At 43.9% G+C, this 13,208-nt stretch overlaps 1 long non-coding RNA gene across 6 annotated transcripts in view; it reads right to left on the bottom strand.

Annotated features, from left to right (window-relative positions):
* LOC102555576 (uncharacterized) overlaps positions 1-13,208 on the bottom strand; it is an 82,361-nt gene that overhangs the window by 31,343 nt on the left and 37,810 nt on the right. The window contains exons 4-5 of one of the 6 annotated variants that reach the window (XR_010064891.1): positions 12,418-12,866; positions 8,765-9,207 (exon numbers count right to left, since the gene is read on the bottom strand). The exons of 4 other annotated variants lie outside the window; for them this stretch is intronic. This is a non-coding gene — a long non-coding RNA (uncharacterized LOC102555576). Of the gene's footprint in view, positions 1-8,764; positions 9,208-12,417; positions 12,867-13,208 lie in introns of those variants that run through there. One more of the 6 variants, XR_010064888.1, reaches the window with a different exon arrangement.

Below are 13,208 nucleotides of genomic sequence, written 5' to 3'. Positions count from 1 at the left end.
TTATGATAAATGGAAGCACTACAAACCGGAACGACGAGACACACAGCAAGGGCACTCAACACATCAATGGCCATGAACATCAACATTGAAAAAGAAGAAAAAAGAAAAACCAAAGAACTTAAATCAGTAATCATCCTAAGAAACTGGAAAAGAAAAAGAGAAAAAAAAATCTAACTAAAGCAAGCAGAAGAAAAAAATAATAAAGATCAGAGTAGAAAGGAATAAAACAGAGGACAGAAAAGAAACCCAAAAACTAATAAAAACTTTCCTCTTAGGAAAGAACACAAACTGATGGTCCTCCGCGGCACTAACAGGGAGAAAAAGAGCCATCCCTTTACTGATGTGATAAAGAGAGAGTAATCTCAAGCTTCCAGAAGGAAATAACTGTGAGGAAATACTATAACCACGTCCCCGCTAACACGCTGGTAACTTGGAGGAAATGGGATTGTTTCTAGAAAGACAGACTAACAAAAGTAACTCAAGAAAGCACTGTTGTGCAACGAAAAGTAAAGAGATTAAACTAGAACTTTTACTAACAAAAAATTCAAGTAGGGCACAGTTCCATGCCAGTGATCTGAGCAATCGGGAAGTTGAGGCAGGAGGATCAGGAGTTCAAGGTCTTCCTCAGCTGCTTGGTGAACTTGAAATGGTCCTGGAGTATACAAGACCCTGCCTTAACCCTTCCTTTCCCCTGAAAAAAATAATACAAGGAAAAACCCCAAAGTAGATGATTTCAGTGGTAAATTATACAAAGGTTTTAAAAGAATAAATAACACAAACACATTCTTTCAAAATGTAGTTTACATGGGAACACTTTCTTAGTCACTCAAGGAGGCAAGTATTATCCTGGAAAAAAAGAAAACATTGAATCCAGGAATAAAAAGAATTATGTGCCAATTCTGTGTAATCTGTGCATAGAAAAACACTCACAGGCCAGATATCTAGAATATTTTTTAAAAAGTATTACGACTCAATAACTCTGAAACTTCAAAAATGAATGAGACACCCAGATAGACGTTCCTCTACAGAAGATATTCAAATAGCCAAGACCACATTCTTACTCATCAGATAAACGCTCATCAAAACCACAAACAAAATACTGCCTCACGCCCACGAGGATGATTAAAATAAAAAGACAGACAATAATAGCAAGTGTCAGTGAAGAAGTATAGAAATAATATCTCTCAGCACACCGCTAGGAGGAATGTCAAATTAGTTTACTTTGGAAAACCATGAGATGGTTCCTCTGTGTGTTATACATTTGAGTCACCACGCCATGGCCCCCGGTATTCCACTCCTGTTGGGATACCAAAGAGAATTCAAATCATGTCCACACGAAAATGTGTGCACAGATGTGTATAGCATCATTATTTAATTAATCAGGTAAAGAGATCTACTGGGCTGCCTCCGAGGCAGAGCATACACCTAATGACTATGTTCAGCAACACCCTCTGTGGGCTTTGTGGAGCCTGGAATGTGGGCTGTTAGTCTAGCAGAGGGATGGCCCAGCACATGGGAGTGAGTCGAGTTCAAGTACCAGGGCTGCCTGGTGCACATTTTGGGATGAGCCTGCAGAGTGGTGTCATTTTGCTCATCCTAAAAGCTCACATACAGTCGCAGCCTTTGATTGTCTGCTAGGAAAGACCACTTTAACAAAAACCCTGACAAGGTAGCCTTAGTGGGTCCACCTCTCTTCTTCAAACTCTTGATGCTTTTCCTGATGTTGGCACACCCCACGAAAGGTTCCTAGATGTCTTGTCCCTTCATTGTGAAGTTAGCAGGACACATATCCTGAGCAGTTCTCAGTGGAGTCCCTAGCCATTTCCAATGACGGTCCCTCTAAACCTAAACATTATGATCTGCCAGGGATGGCGGGCAGGCTGCTCTTCCTACGAGAAAACACCCAAGCACTTCTCACAGCCTGGGTAGGAGTTGTAGAAAGGAACAGAATCAGATAGCTATGGGGTTTTTAAGGCCACAGGGAAAGACTTCACCAGGAAGAGGAATGGTCTGAGTGAAGTGATACGGTCACGCACCAAAGCATCCTTGGAACCGTTGCTGCTCAAGAAAGGTTGTCTGTAGAGTGAGAGGGCGAAGCAGGATGAGTGTTTGCAACAAAGGCCCGTGGACTGTTTTGTAGAAAGCACAGAGGCCATCTGGCCTTGGATTGAAGCCTGATGAGGATCTGGGACAGCCGTAGCCAAGGAAAGAAACTGACAGCCTGGCAGTCATAGCAGGGCCTGGCTGAGGCCAGAGAATCCCAGTGGACTGAACTCCTCCTACAGAGGAGTGGTTCTCAGATTTCTAATGCCCTCTTCCTTGAAATGAAAGTAGATCTACTTCTGTCTCACGAGAGGTTGCAATAACAAGTTTTCTGAGCACTCTTTCTTATATATGATGAAACCCCATGGGTCCATGGACAGTGCTGGGGGCAGAATTGATATGGACGGTGGTGGCAGCAATGCTGATGGCGTTGATGATGATTATGGTGGTGGTAGAAATGATGCTGTTGTGGCAGTGATGCTGCTGGTGCTGATGGGAGAGGCGGGGGTGCTAACAGCAGCATTCAGCTATGATGTTGGTGAAGATGGTGAAAATGATGGAGGTGAAGTTTCAGTCAAGATTTAGAGACTCCTGTAGGATCACCAACTGGGCCAGTGTTTCCAGTGACATAGTGCAATTAAAGTAGAAGGTAGGGCTGGGCACCCAGGCTGTATGGAGACAGAGAAACAGTTCTGTATAATGCCAAACAGAGAGCCCGTGTTCCTAATGGGAATGGAGATTCCAGGGGAAGCTTGGAAAGGGTCTCAAAGGAGAAACACACTTGAAAAGAAGAAAAGTATTCTATGAGGTATCCCTAGCCCCCAACCCTTTGGATATGTAACACTGTTCTTGGTCTCCATGTGCCGTCTGTGAAGTTTATGCTTCCCCTAATAGTTTTGGAGAAATAGACTCTTTCTGGTTGTCTTGAACGGAGCATATGACGGGGACTAGAGGTCAGAGACAAGATGGGGTCTGTGAGGTTCTTGAGTCTGCCCTGAAACATCCTTAGCTTTTTACGTGAATGCTCAGTATCTGAACTTAGGTCCTCCTGCCTCCTCAGCTGGCTAAGCCATCGCCCCCGCCCTCCTTGTTGGTTATCTTGTGCCTCTGTTGGTCCTGTGCTGCTGTTCTGCTGTAAATTTTACTTTGTGTGCCTCTGGCATATTGGTGTATCACAGGAACTCACTCTCAGCCTATCCAATCCCACCTCCTCTCTGCTGCCTCCTCTGAGCTTGTTCCGATGGCATCATGAGAGGAGGTAAGGATGAACAGATGATGTTTTGTGGAGAATTCCTGCTGGGATTCCTCACCCTGCCTGTGCTGATCCCTCATGGCCCCTTATGAAGCCTCTTCCTGTGCCCCAACCACAGGACCTTGGGAGGAGTCTCCTCTGGGGTTCCTGAGCCACTTCAGGCCTCCTGGGAAAGTTTATTTCTTCCCACAAAGAGTTGGAAGGACACTGTGAAAAGTAGCTTGAGGAGATTGGCACAGCTCAGGGAGAGAGCAGAGGATACAAGCCTTTGATCATGGCCTCAACAACAGAGTAGCTATGACAAAGGCTGCCATCTTCCCACAGAGTCATTCTTCCACAGCAGCTACTGACAGAGTCAGGATAAAACAGCAGCTGCGCTGGAACTTGAGCCCTGTTAGATGGACACTGGCTTCCGAAATCTACCATGCTCATAGCGAAGTCCCATACCCATTGAGCAGCTATCCTTGGATCCTTCAGTCTTAAGCCCACCCCCACAAAGGTTAGGCAGGTGTGTAGGGGTGGGAGGGTGAGGGTGGAGAGTCAAGTGATAGGGGACAGGGGTGGGGAGCAAGGGATGGTAGGTGGGGGATTGGGTGGGGTGGGGGTCAAGGGGTGAGGGGCAGGAGTGGGGAACTAGGGGTAGGGGTTAGGGGTTGAGTCCCACTTTGGTACTGTTGGAAGATGGTGGTAACTCCCAGGGGCGGGGTTTTACTTCCTATTAGTCTCAGTGTCACTGAAGGTGTGCTCCTGAAGGAGGCAGTGTGACTTTAGTCCACCCCTTTTTCTGTCTTTTACTTTCTGGCCGCTGGGCAAAAACTTGGTTATGCTACCGGCTGCCCATTGCTGTATCTGTCCCCCAAACCAGAGGCCCAACAGCAATGAGTCTGCCTGACTCTGGATTGCAGTCACGAAAACCTGAGTCAAAACAAAACTTCCCTCTTTATAAGTTGACCATCTAAGGCATTGGTTACAGTAGTGGAACGCCGGGGAACCCGATCCTATTGGTGCGTCTATGAATACTCCAACCCTTCCTGTTGTTGATGAGTGTCTATTTTGTATTTCCCACTCAAGTGAATGAAGCTGCAGTGGCCATCTTGGATGAGCCTTTTGATGAACATATGTTTTCATTTTGTGTGGGAAAATCCCTAGGAGTGCCACTATGGGTCACAGGGTAGTGTTTATGTATTGTCTTACTAATATTTAGTCATGCCGGCGATTTTAACTTTAGGTAGAAGTATTGTGGTATCTCATTGTGGTTTTAATTTTTATTTCCTGGTGAGTACTGGTAAGTGTCTTTGCAGTCCCTGGGTGGCCATTTGCATGTTTGTTTTGTTGTTGTTTGACTGTGTGTGTGTGTGTGTGTGTGTGTGTGTGTGTATAATATACAAATTCTCTCATCTGGCTTTTTGCCTATTTATTTAATTACCCACTTATTTGCATGAGGCTGAAGATGAGCCCTTAGCCTTGTACAGGCAAGGCAGGTCCTATAACCACTGAATTGTATCCACAGCCCTCTGGTTTTTCCCTTTACAGAATCTCACGTATCTGAACTCACTTTGAACCTTGAACTCACTCCTCTCCGGGCTTATAACTGTCTACCACCCTATCAGGTTCTTTCATCCATTTTTAATTGAATTGATTACCTTTCAATAGTGAGTGGAAAGAGTTCTTTATATACTCAGAACATCTGTCCATTTTTAGATTTGTGAATATTTTCTCCCAACAGGTGGCTTGCGCGTTTATTTGCTTAGTGATGACTTTTTAAGATGTAGTTATTTATTTTTAAGGTCTGTGAGTATTGGCCTATACCCATGTTTGTATATCATGTTTGTGCCTAGAATCTGAGGTGGCCAGAAGAGGGCATTGGGTGCCCTAGAAATGGAGTGACAGATTCTTGTAAGCTGCCTTGCAGGTTCTGGGAACTGAGCCTGGGTCCTGTGGAAAAACAGCCAGTGTGTTAATGGCTGAACTGTCTCTCCAGCTCTCTTGGTGATATTCTTTACAAGAAGAAGCTTTTGGCTTTGTTAGAGACAGATGTCTCTGGTATCTTTGATGTTAGCTCTTCCTGTGACCTATCCAACATTTGCTTATACCTGAACTATGAAAATATTCCCTTATGGTTTTCTCTAAATATTTGATGACTTTTGTCTCTGGATCTGTGGTTCATTTCAAGTTAATTTTTGTAAATGAGGAAGAGAGAAAAAAATGTAAGGTATCTTGTTTGTATCAAAATAAACACCCAATGAAGGCAGCACCATTTCTTAAAGTTAATTATTTAATTTTTTAAATTGCATTTTTTATTTACATCTTAAATGTTATCCCATTTCCTATTTCCCCTCCAGAAACCCACTATTCCAACACCCCCCTTGCTTCTATGAGGGTGCTCCCTCACTCGTCCACCCAATCCCTCCCATTTCCCCGCCCTGACATTCTCCTACACTGGGACATCAAACCTTGACAGGACCAAGGGCCTCTCCTCCCATTGATGCCCAAGAAGGCTATCCTCTGCTACATATGCAGATGGAGCCATGGGTCCATTCCTGTGTTTTGTCCCTGGGAGCTCTGGGAGGTCTGGTTGGTTGGTATTGGTGGTGGTGTTCTTCCTATAGGGTTGCAAACCCCTTCAGCTCCTTCAGTCCTTTCTCTAACTCCTCCGGCAGCACCATTTCTTTTCTTTTCTTTTTTTGAAAGAATTTTTCCCCATAAATTGTTTTGACTTCCTGGACAAACCCAGATGTCCCTGTAAGTGTGAAGTTGTCCCTGGCTCTCTGTTCATTTCTGTTGCTTATCTGTCTGTCCTTTCCCAGTCACCACCATGCTGCCATTTGCATGTTCATCTGGCTACTCCATGTTCCCACTTAACCACTTTTGTTTGTTAATTTTCTGTAGTCATTTCGTTCCACTCCTGCTATTTCTTCCTCGTCTATTTGGTGTTTCCTTCCTCTTTTATTCCCTCCCCCCCTCCCTCCCTCCCTCCCATTTCCCTCCCTCTCTCTCTCTTCTTCCCTCCGTTTCTTCCTTCTTTTTGTTATGACCCTCAAAGAGGTCCACTGAAGCACTGCCTTGATACCTACTTTCTTTTGTATGTGAAATTATGCATCTCCTTCCTAACACTGTTTTTAGCAAAGCTCAACATCTTGATGGCTTGTTTCCACGATCATTCCATTCAGAAGTCCATTTTCCATGTGGCTCCTGCTTTAGCTCAGGGTTACTTAGAAGTGCCGTCTGCCTCTAAATATCTCACCATCAGTGACTTCTTGTTGAATTCCATTGTGCCCAACAAAAATTCAGTACAGGATGATACCTTTTCAACTTGTTGGGACTTACTTCATGGACTCACTTAATTCATCTTTTAACGGGCAACATATGGTTTTGTTTTTAATTCCTATATAATATTGCTGTGTTTTGGGGTGCAGAGTAATTATTTCAAACCATGAAATGCTTAATGCTCACATGAGGGTATTTGTCATATGAATTGTCACTAACATTCTGTCTCTTCCTTTGTTATGGTTGTTCAGAATCCTCTCTACCAGCTGTCATGCAGCTACGTGTTGTTGACTACAGTTTAGCTGCTGTGCTCTAGAACATTAGGAGCTAGTGCTCATGAGTAACTGTACCCCTTAGCCATCACGCTCCCCACAGCCTTCTCGTCTGTCTTCTGCTTTTGTGAGATCAACAATTTTAGACTCTATAAATGGGAACATGCACTAATGGTCTTTTTTCATTTTACATTCACCTATTTGTACTTCTGCACGTGTGTGTGTGTGCGTGTGTGTGTGCATGTGTGTGTGTCTGCGCGTGTGTCAGTGTCAGCTGTCAGGAGTTGTTTTCTTCTACCAGCGATCTAACTTAGGCTGTCAGACTTGGTGGCAAGCACCTCTACTTCCTGAGCCGACTCATAGGCCCCAGCATGTGTCTTTCTTTTTCACTTAACCCAGTACCTTCTTGACAAAAGCTCCGGGGGGGCATGATGCTCTCTAGATATCAACAGGGCCAAGACATTGGTGGTTTTATGCAAATGCAGATGCCACCACTGATTTGAGGTCTAGCTTTTCTATCCATGGCAGATAACAGTGCCAACATTGTAAAGTAGGGTTGTGGAATTCCCTGCTTTTTGAATTGTGTTGCTTTTGCTTTGTGTATTTTGAAGCTCTTTTCTTGGTTCCTACAAACCAGTGATCGTCACTTCTCCTGGATGAACTGATGATTGTGACATGTCCATTCCTACCTACTCCACCTAGAATTCGCCTTCATTGGAGAGCACCACAGTCCCACCAGCATCCTTCTTACTGTTCTCCCAACACTTCTTTTTATATTCTCTCTCTCTCTCTCTCTCTCTCTCTCTCTCTCTCTCTCTCTCTCCTTCCTTCCTCCCTTCCTTCCTTTCTTCTTTTTTTTCTCTCTCTCCCTTTCTAATATTTCTGTCACACATCTTACAGAGACTGTTCTTTCTCTGCCTGGACAATCCTGTCTGACCTCAGTTTTGCTGTATTAATATTTCCCTTCCCTAACTTGGTATGTAGTCTGCTCTACTGAGGTAGTTGGTTCACCATTCACCTGAATTCTTAGCCTCTAGTGTCTGTTCCTCTGGTCCTTCTTTTCTGACTGCTTTTAAAATTATCTTAGTATATTTTAAAATCACTTCTTAATTTATCTGTTAGCTTTTTAGCCAACTTCTTTGCTCTTGTTATTGATTACAAAGAGATTACAATGTGTGTCTTACATTTCACTAAGTTATAAGTGTTGTTTTATACGAATTACAAAAGAACCTCAGGATCAATAGGTACATTTACCCCAATCATTTTATGTTAAGATTGTCATATACATTACACATATGCCCTATAATATTACTTTTCTTTAATAGCATGTATTTAAATTTTAAAAGGTTTTATGCTTGTCTAGAAACTCAACTATTTTTGATGGCACCACTTCCATTCAACCTAAAGGAATTCCTTGATTTTTTAAAAGCATTTTTATGTGTAAGAGTGTTTTGCGTGCTCGTGTTTCATTCTTCACTGTGCCTGGCCTCTGGTGTTTCTGAAGGTCGTTGTCATCGAAGTCTGTGCTGTCTGTTTGGGATTTCTCTTCACCAAGTGTTCTTCCAGTCGGTGATAACACTTCTGGGAACCAAACCCAGGTCCCCCAGCCCCTTGGCGTGTTTTACCAAACTCGGAAATGCCTTGGGAGTTACACGATGTGCCTACTCTGATGAGAGAGCCTTAGAGAGACCAGAACTTCTATCCTGCCGTTCCTAATCTCTGGGGATCCAGGACAGACTTGATTTCATTTTCTGAAGGAGGCCTGGTGTATGTGCATGAGTGTATTTACACATAAGGAATGATTTGCAGTGTTTGCTGACAATGTGTACTGCATAATTCACTAGATAACAAACTTAGAATCAGAGCAATTTAGATATGGCTTTACTTTGGGTTTGAAAGGATTATTGGAAATTGATTTCTAGCCCAGGGATTACTTTCTAAAGATCTTTAATATTTACTGGGGATGACAATGAGGAGCATAGTGGTAATGACATTAGGGCCATCACTAGAGCATTGTCATGGATGCATAGCATACCTTCATGTCACCTGTGTCCTTAACAACCCATTTAACAGATGAAGAAACAGAGGCAGTGAGCAGATGGGAACCTCTCACAGCTAATGGAGCTAGGGTTCCATCCCAGTGGCCCGAGATCTTTCTTTCTTTGTTCCACTATTCTAAAAACACTGGTCCTCAATTACATGGAAGTCCTTTCATCAAATAGACCTGGAAAGAATCCGTGGATGGGCTGATGATGTCACATCATACATAACATGATATGATATATGGATGTAATCTCTTTGAATTCTTTTAAACATCAGAAATGGAGAAGAGTTCTATATCCAAGGTCTCATGTTCCAGCTCCAATGGCAGGCCTGAAAGATAAGCATATTAGCTAAAGGCCTTTCAGGGAGAGAGGATTGCTCTATTTCCCTACCTCCTAATGTCTAGATGAGAAGCTATCTAAGAATAGGGTTTGAGCCGTGTTCCAAGAGTGAAGTTTTTACAGCCAGTGTGTTTGCTTGGAGTGTTCAGCCACTTGTTATCACGAGACACATTGGTTCACAAAGCCCATCAGGAATACTGATTTTTCTGGAAGCTTCAAAGTCGGGCTCCCTCCAGATATGAAGAACACAATAAACACAGTCCCCAAAGAGCCAGCTCATTTCTTGGTAAAGCAGTTGCTAGAGATTTCTCAGGGTACACAAATAGCTGGACCATAAAGAAAACAGTAAACCATTCGGGGAATAGAGAAGTATATTCTCAAAAATGACACCAGGCCAAGGCTGTGGTTCAACAAGGGGCTTTCACACTGTCTCTGTTGTTGTTTCAGTTTTAGCCTCAGAAGGATGCTCTCCTCCAGCAGGGCTGTGGCCTCATGGTTAGCACAGACTCTAGTCCCTGGCATGGATGGAAAGACAGGGCCGACCTTACCCAGTCTGGAATTCCCTCACAGGAGCCTTGCTTCAAGAGGGAAGTGTCACTCATTAGAGGCTTCCAGAAAACTCCGTTTAGTAGCTTATGGAATAGCTACTCTTCCCCATTTTCTGTACTTCAGATAGCTATGCAACAAGAATTCAATACTTAGGATAGACACTGAGCCGCAGCTTGATGCTCAACACAGATGACATAGGAGCTGGGACTACTGAGGCGAGCTCTAGGCCGCAGGAGCAAACAGAGGAGAAATGTTCAGATGCTATCATGTCCATCCCTGTTGCCTTCTTGGGCCAACGCTGTACCACAACACGGACACTGTTCACTGTATGCCTCACTGTGTCTGAGGCTCACAGCCAGCCTGTTTCCAGTAACTGCAGGTGGGAGCCAACCTCAGAAGAAGCAACCAGAAATATTGTCTGAGATGTATTCAGTAAGACACTGCTTCTCCCTAGGGCTCCTGGGCACACAAACCTGCCCACATCCGAGGGAAGGAGGATCTGGAGGAACTACGAGAAGTGATTTGAGGTGGCTCTTACTGTCTTCCCTGATCAGCAGAGTGCCAATACTGTTGGCCTGGTTGAGGAAGCCAATTTGGCTGAAGTTCTTCATTTTGAAGATGAGAAAACTGTGCATCTCTCCCACATCCAGAGTCCCATTTCCCTTCCAATGGGAATTCCAGAACTAAGAGAGCAGAGAGAGCCCCTTTTCAGGGGGAAGGTATCCTTGTCACCACAATGATGGAGAGGGGGCTTCACTTCACCAGCCACAAGTCTTTGAACTCATGGTGAGTAAGCAGAGAGGAAAGGGAAAGAAATACAGCTTTGCCAGTCTTTGCTGCCAGGTGCTGTGGGCACAGCCACTCAGCCATCCTACCTCTCCTCGTCCTCTACGTGCTGGTCCCACGGCTTCTTCCTGGTACCTGTCTGACATCCCATCTCAAAGCCAGGTAGTCACAAACCTGTCAGCAAGTCACCTTTGCATTTTGTCCCACAACCTGCCCAATATGCACCTCAGAGCCACAGGATGTGTTACAGAGTCACTTCAGGGTAGCTAATAACCAGGGAAGTGTTCATATTGAAGCCTGACACATCCGCATCCTCTGTCAAGGTTGACTCAGTTCACTTTGTATCTAATAGTCTTCACACAGGGTGGCAAGAGTTTCCTGAGGGTTCTAGAGAGCATGGAATGGGTCTAACTAGATATCGTGGGAGCTCTGAATTTCTGGGTTAGAGGTGTCACATGATGTACCGATCTTAAGATAATGGCATACATGACTTTCTTCATGAGAAAATATGTAAGTAAGTTTGGACAAGTATTAGGAATACATAGACAAAAATTAAATGTTTATTTAACTCATACTATAGATTTACAAACAGATTTCAAAGGCTATGTAAGTTTGGAGAGCTAAGGAGACAGCTATGGTAGTGAGCTGCCTGCTGGGAAGGCATGGGGACCCCAGATCAACCCACAAAACCCAGGTAAAGTAGCCAGACATGGCAGCACATGCCTGTTGCCTTAATGCTGGGAAGGTGGGGTCTAGTGGACTCCTAGCACGTGTTGGCTCTCCTACTGGACAGGCTCCAGGCCAGTGAAAGATCCTCTATCACCCCAAATGAAGAGCTACAAGCAACTAATGACTGCAGAGAGAGGGAGCGTCAATCTTCCTTAGGGACGAGCCTCCTGATAGTCCAATGGTCAGCCCAAAAAACATACAAGAGTAATACTAATTGGATTCGGCATGTTCTATTTGTGTGTGTGTGTGTGTGTGTGTGTGTGTGTGTGTGTGTGAATGTGTGTATGTGTGTGTATGTGTGTATATGTGTGTATGTATATATGTATGTGTGTGTTTAAATGTGTGTCTCTCTGTGTATGTGTATGTATGTGTGTATATGTGTATATGTATGTGTGTGTTTAAGTGTGTGTCTCTCTGTGTATGTGTATGTATGTGTGTATATGTGTATATGTATGTGTGTGTTTAAGTGTGTGTCTCTCTGTGTATGTATGTTTGTATGTATGTATGTATGTATATATGTGTGTATGTATATATGTGTGTGTCTGTGTATGTATGTATATCTGTGTCTCTCTGTGTATTTGTATGTGTCTGTGTATGTGTGTGTATCTGTGTCTGTGTGTCTGTGTGTGTGTGTGTCTGTGTGTCTGTGTATGTATGTATATCTGTGTCTCTCTGTGTATTTGTATGTGTCTGTGTATGTGTGTGTATCTGTGTCTGTGTGTCTGTGTGTCTGTGTATGTATGTATATCTGTGTGTCTCTGTGTATTTGTATGTGTGTCTGTGTGTGTGTCTGTGTGTCTGTGTGTGTGTGTCTGTGTGTCTGTGTATGTGTGTGTATCTGTGTGTGTGTGTCTGTGTGTGTGTGTCTGTGTGTGTGTGTCTGTGTGTCTGTGTGTCTGTGTATGTATGTATATCTGTGTGTCTCTGTGTATTTGTATGTGTGTGTGTTATAATAATAAAGAAAAAGGAGCTAGGAATTCAAGGGTGAGTGGAGAGAAGTACAGGAGGGTTGAGGGAAGAGGATGGGGTGGGATGATATAATACAGCACACATAGATGAAAGTAAAAATAAAAACAAAACAAAACGCCGCAGGGTGGGTAGTACTGGGTAGCAACACCCAAAGTTTTCCTCTTACCTTTAGAGGTACATGCACACATGTTCCATGTATACTCACACCCAAATGTGTACCTGAGTGCACACATCGACACACACTAAAATAAAACGAAACATGTGTTTGTAAATCATGAATCGTGTCACGTGTGTTCTTTGAAGGCTCAGTGTCTTTGTCACCATGATGTTCCTTTGGATATTTGTTACAGGTTATTCACAAATACCTCACGGTGGCTCTGGATGAGTAATTTAAGATTCGGGGACCCTGCCTGGGGGATATAGCTAGGGAAAGGCAGGCCACACACAGCTACTGGTGGAGCCCTCGATAACCCACACCTTGCAATGGTCTCTATGGCGTGAATTTGTTACCCTCACTGTATCTTGTAAAGAATCTTCAAGAAGCCAGGCGAGCATGATCAACCTTGAAACTGTCCATGTGTTACTATTTCTTTGTCTTCTACGGGTGATCAGCATCTAAAAAAAAAGTGCTGTTTTAGGACACTGAAGCCAGTGGTGCTTTCCCAAGATAGAACTTTGTGGTTCAAAATGAGTTGTTCAGACACATTGAGCAAATAGTGCCTTGTAACTTGAGAAGCTGGGTGAGGATTTGATTCCAACAGGCCTTCACTTTGGCAGTAGGAGTTTAAAGGCAAAAACAAACCTTGCCATAGGCTGGGGGAGCTCTCAAAGGTGTTGGGGGGTAGGGTGGGTGATGGTAACCAGCTAATGTACTGATATGCTCACTGTGACATCCAGCCAGAGACTTAGTGAGCCTGGGCCTCCAAAGACGGATGCCAAGGCCAGTCTATTCGGTTA

Source organism: Rattus norvegicus, chromosome 3 (assembly GCF_036323735.1).
Source record: "Rattus norvegicus strain BN/NHsdMcwi chromosome 3, GRCr8, whole genome shotgun sequence".
NCBI lineage: Eukaryota > Metazoa > Chordata > Mammalia > Rodentia > Muridae > Rattus > Rattus norvegicus.
This window is presented reverse-complemented; position numbering and strand designations above follow the sequence as displayed.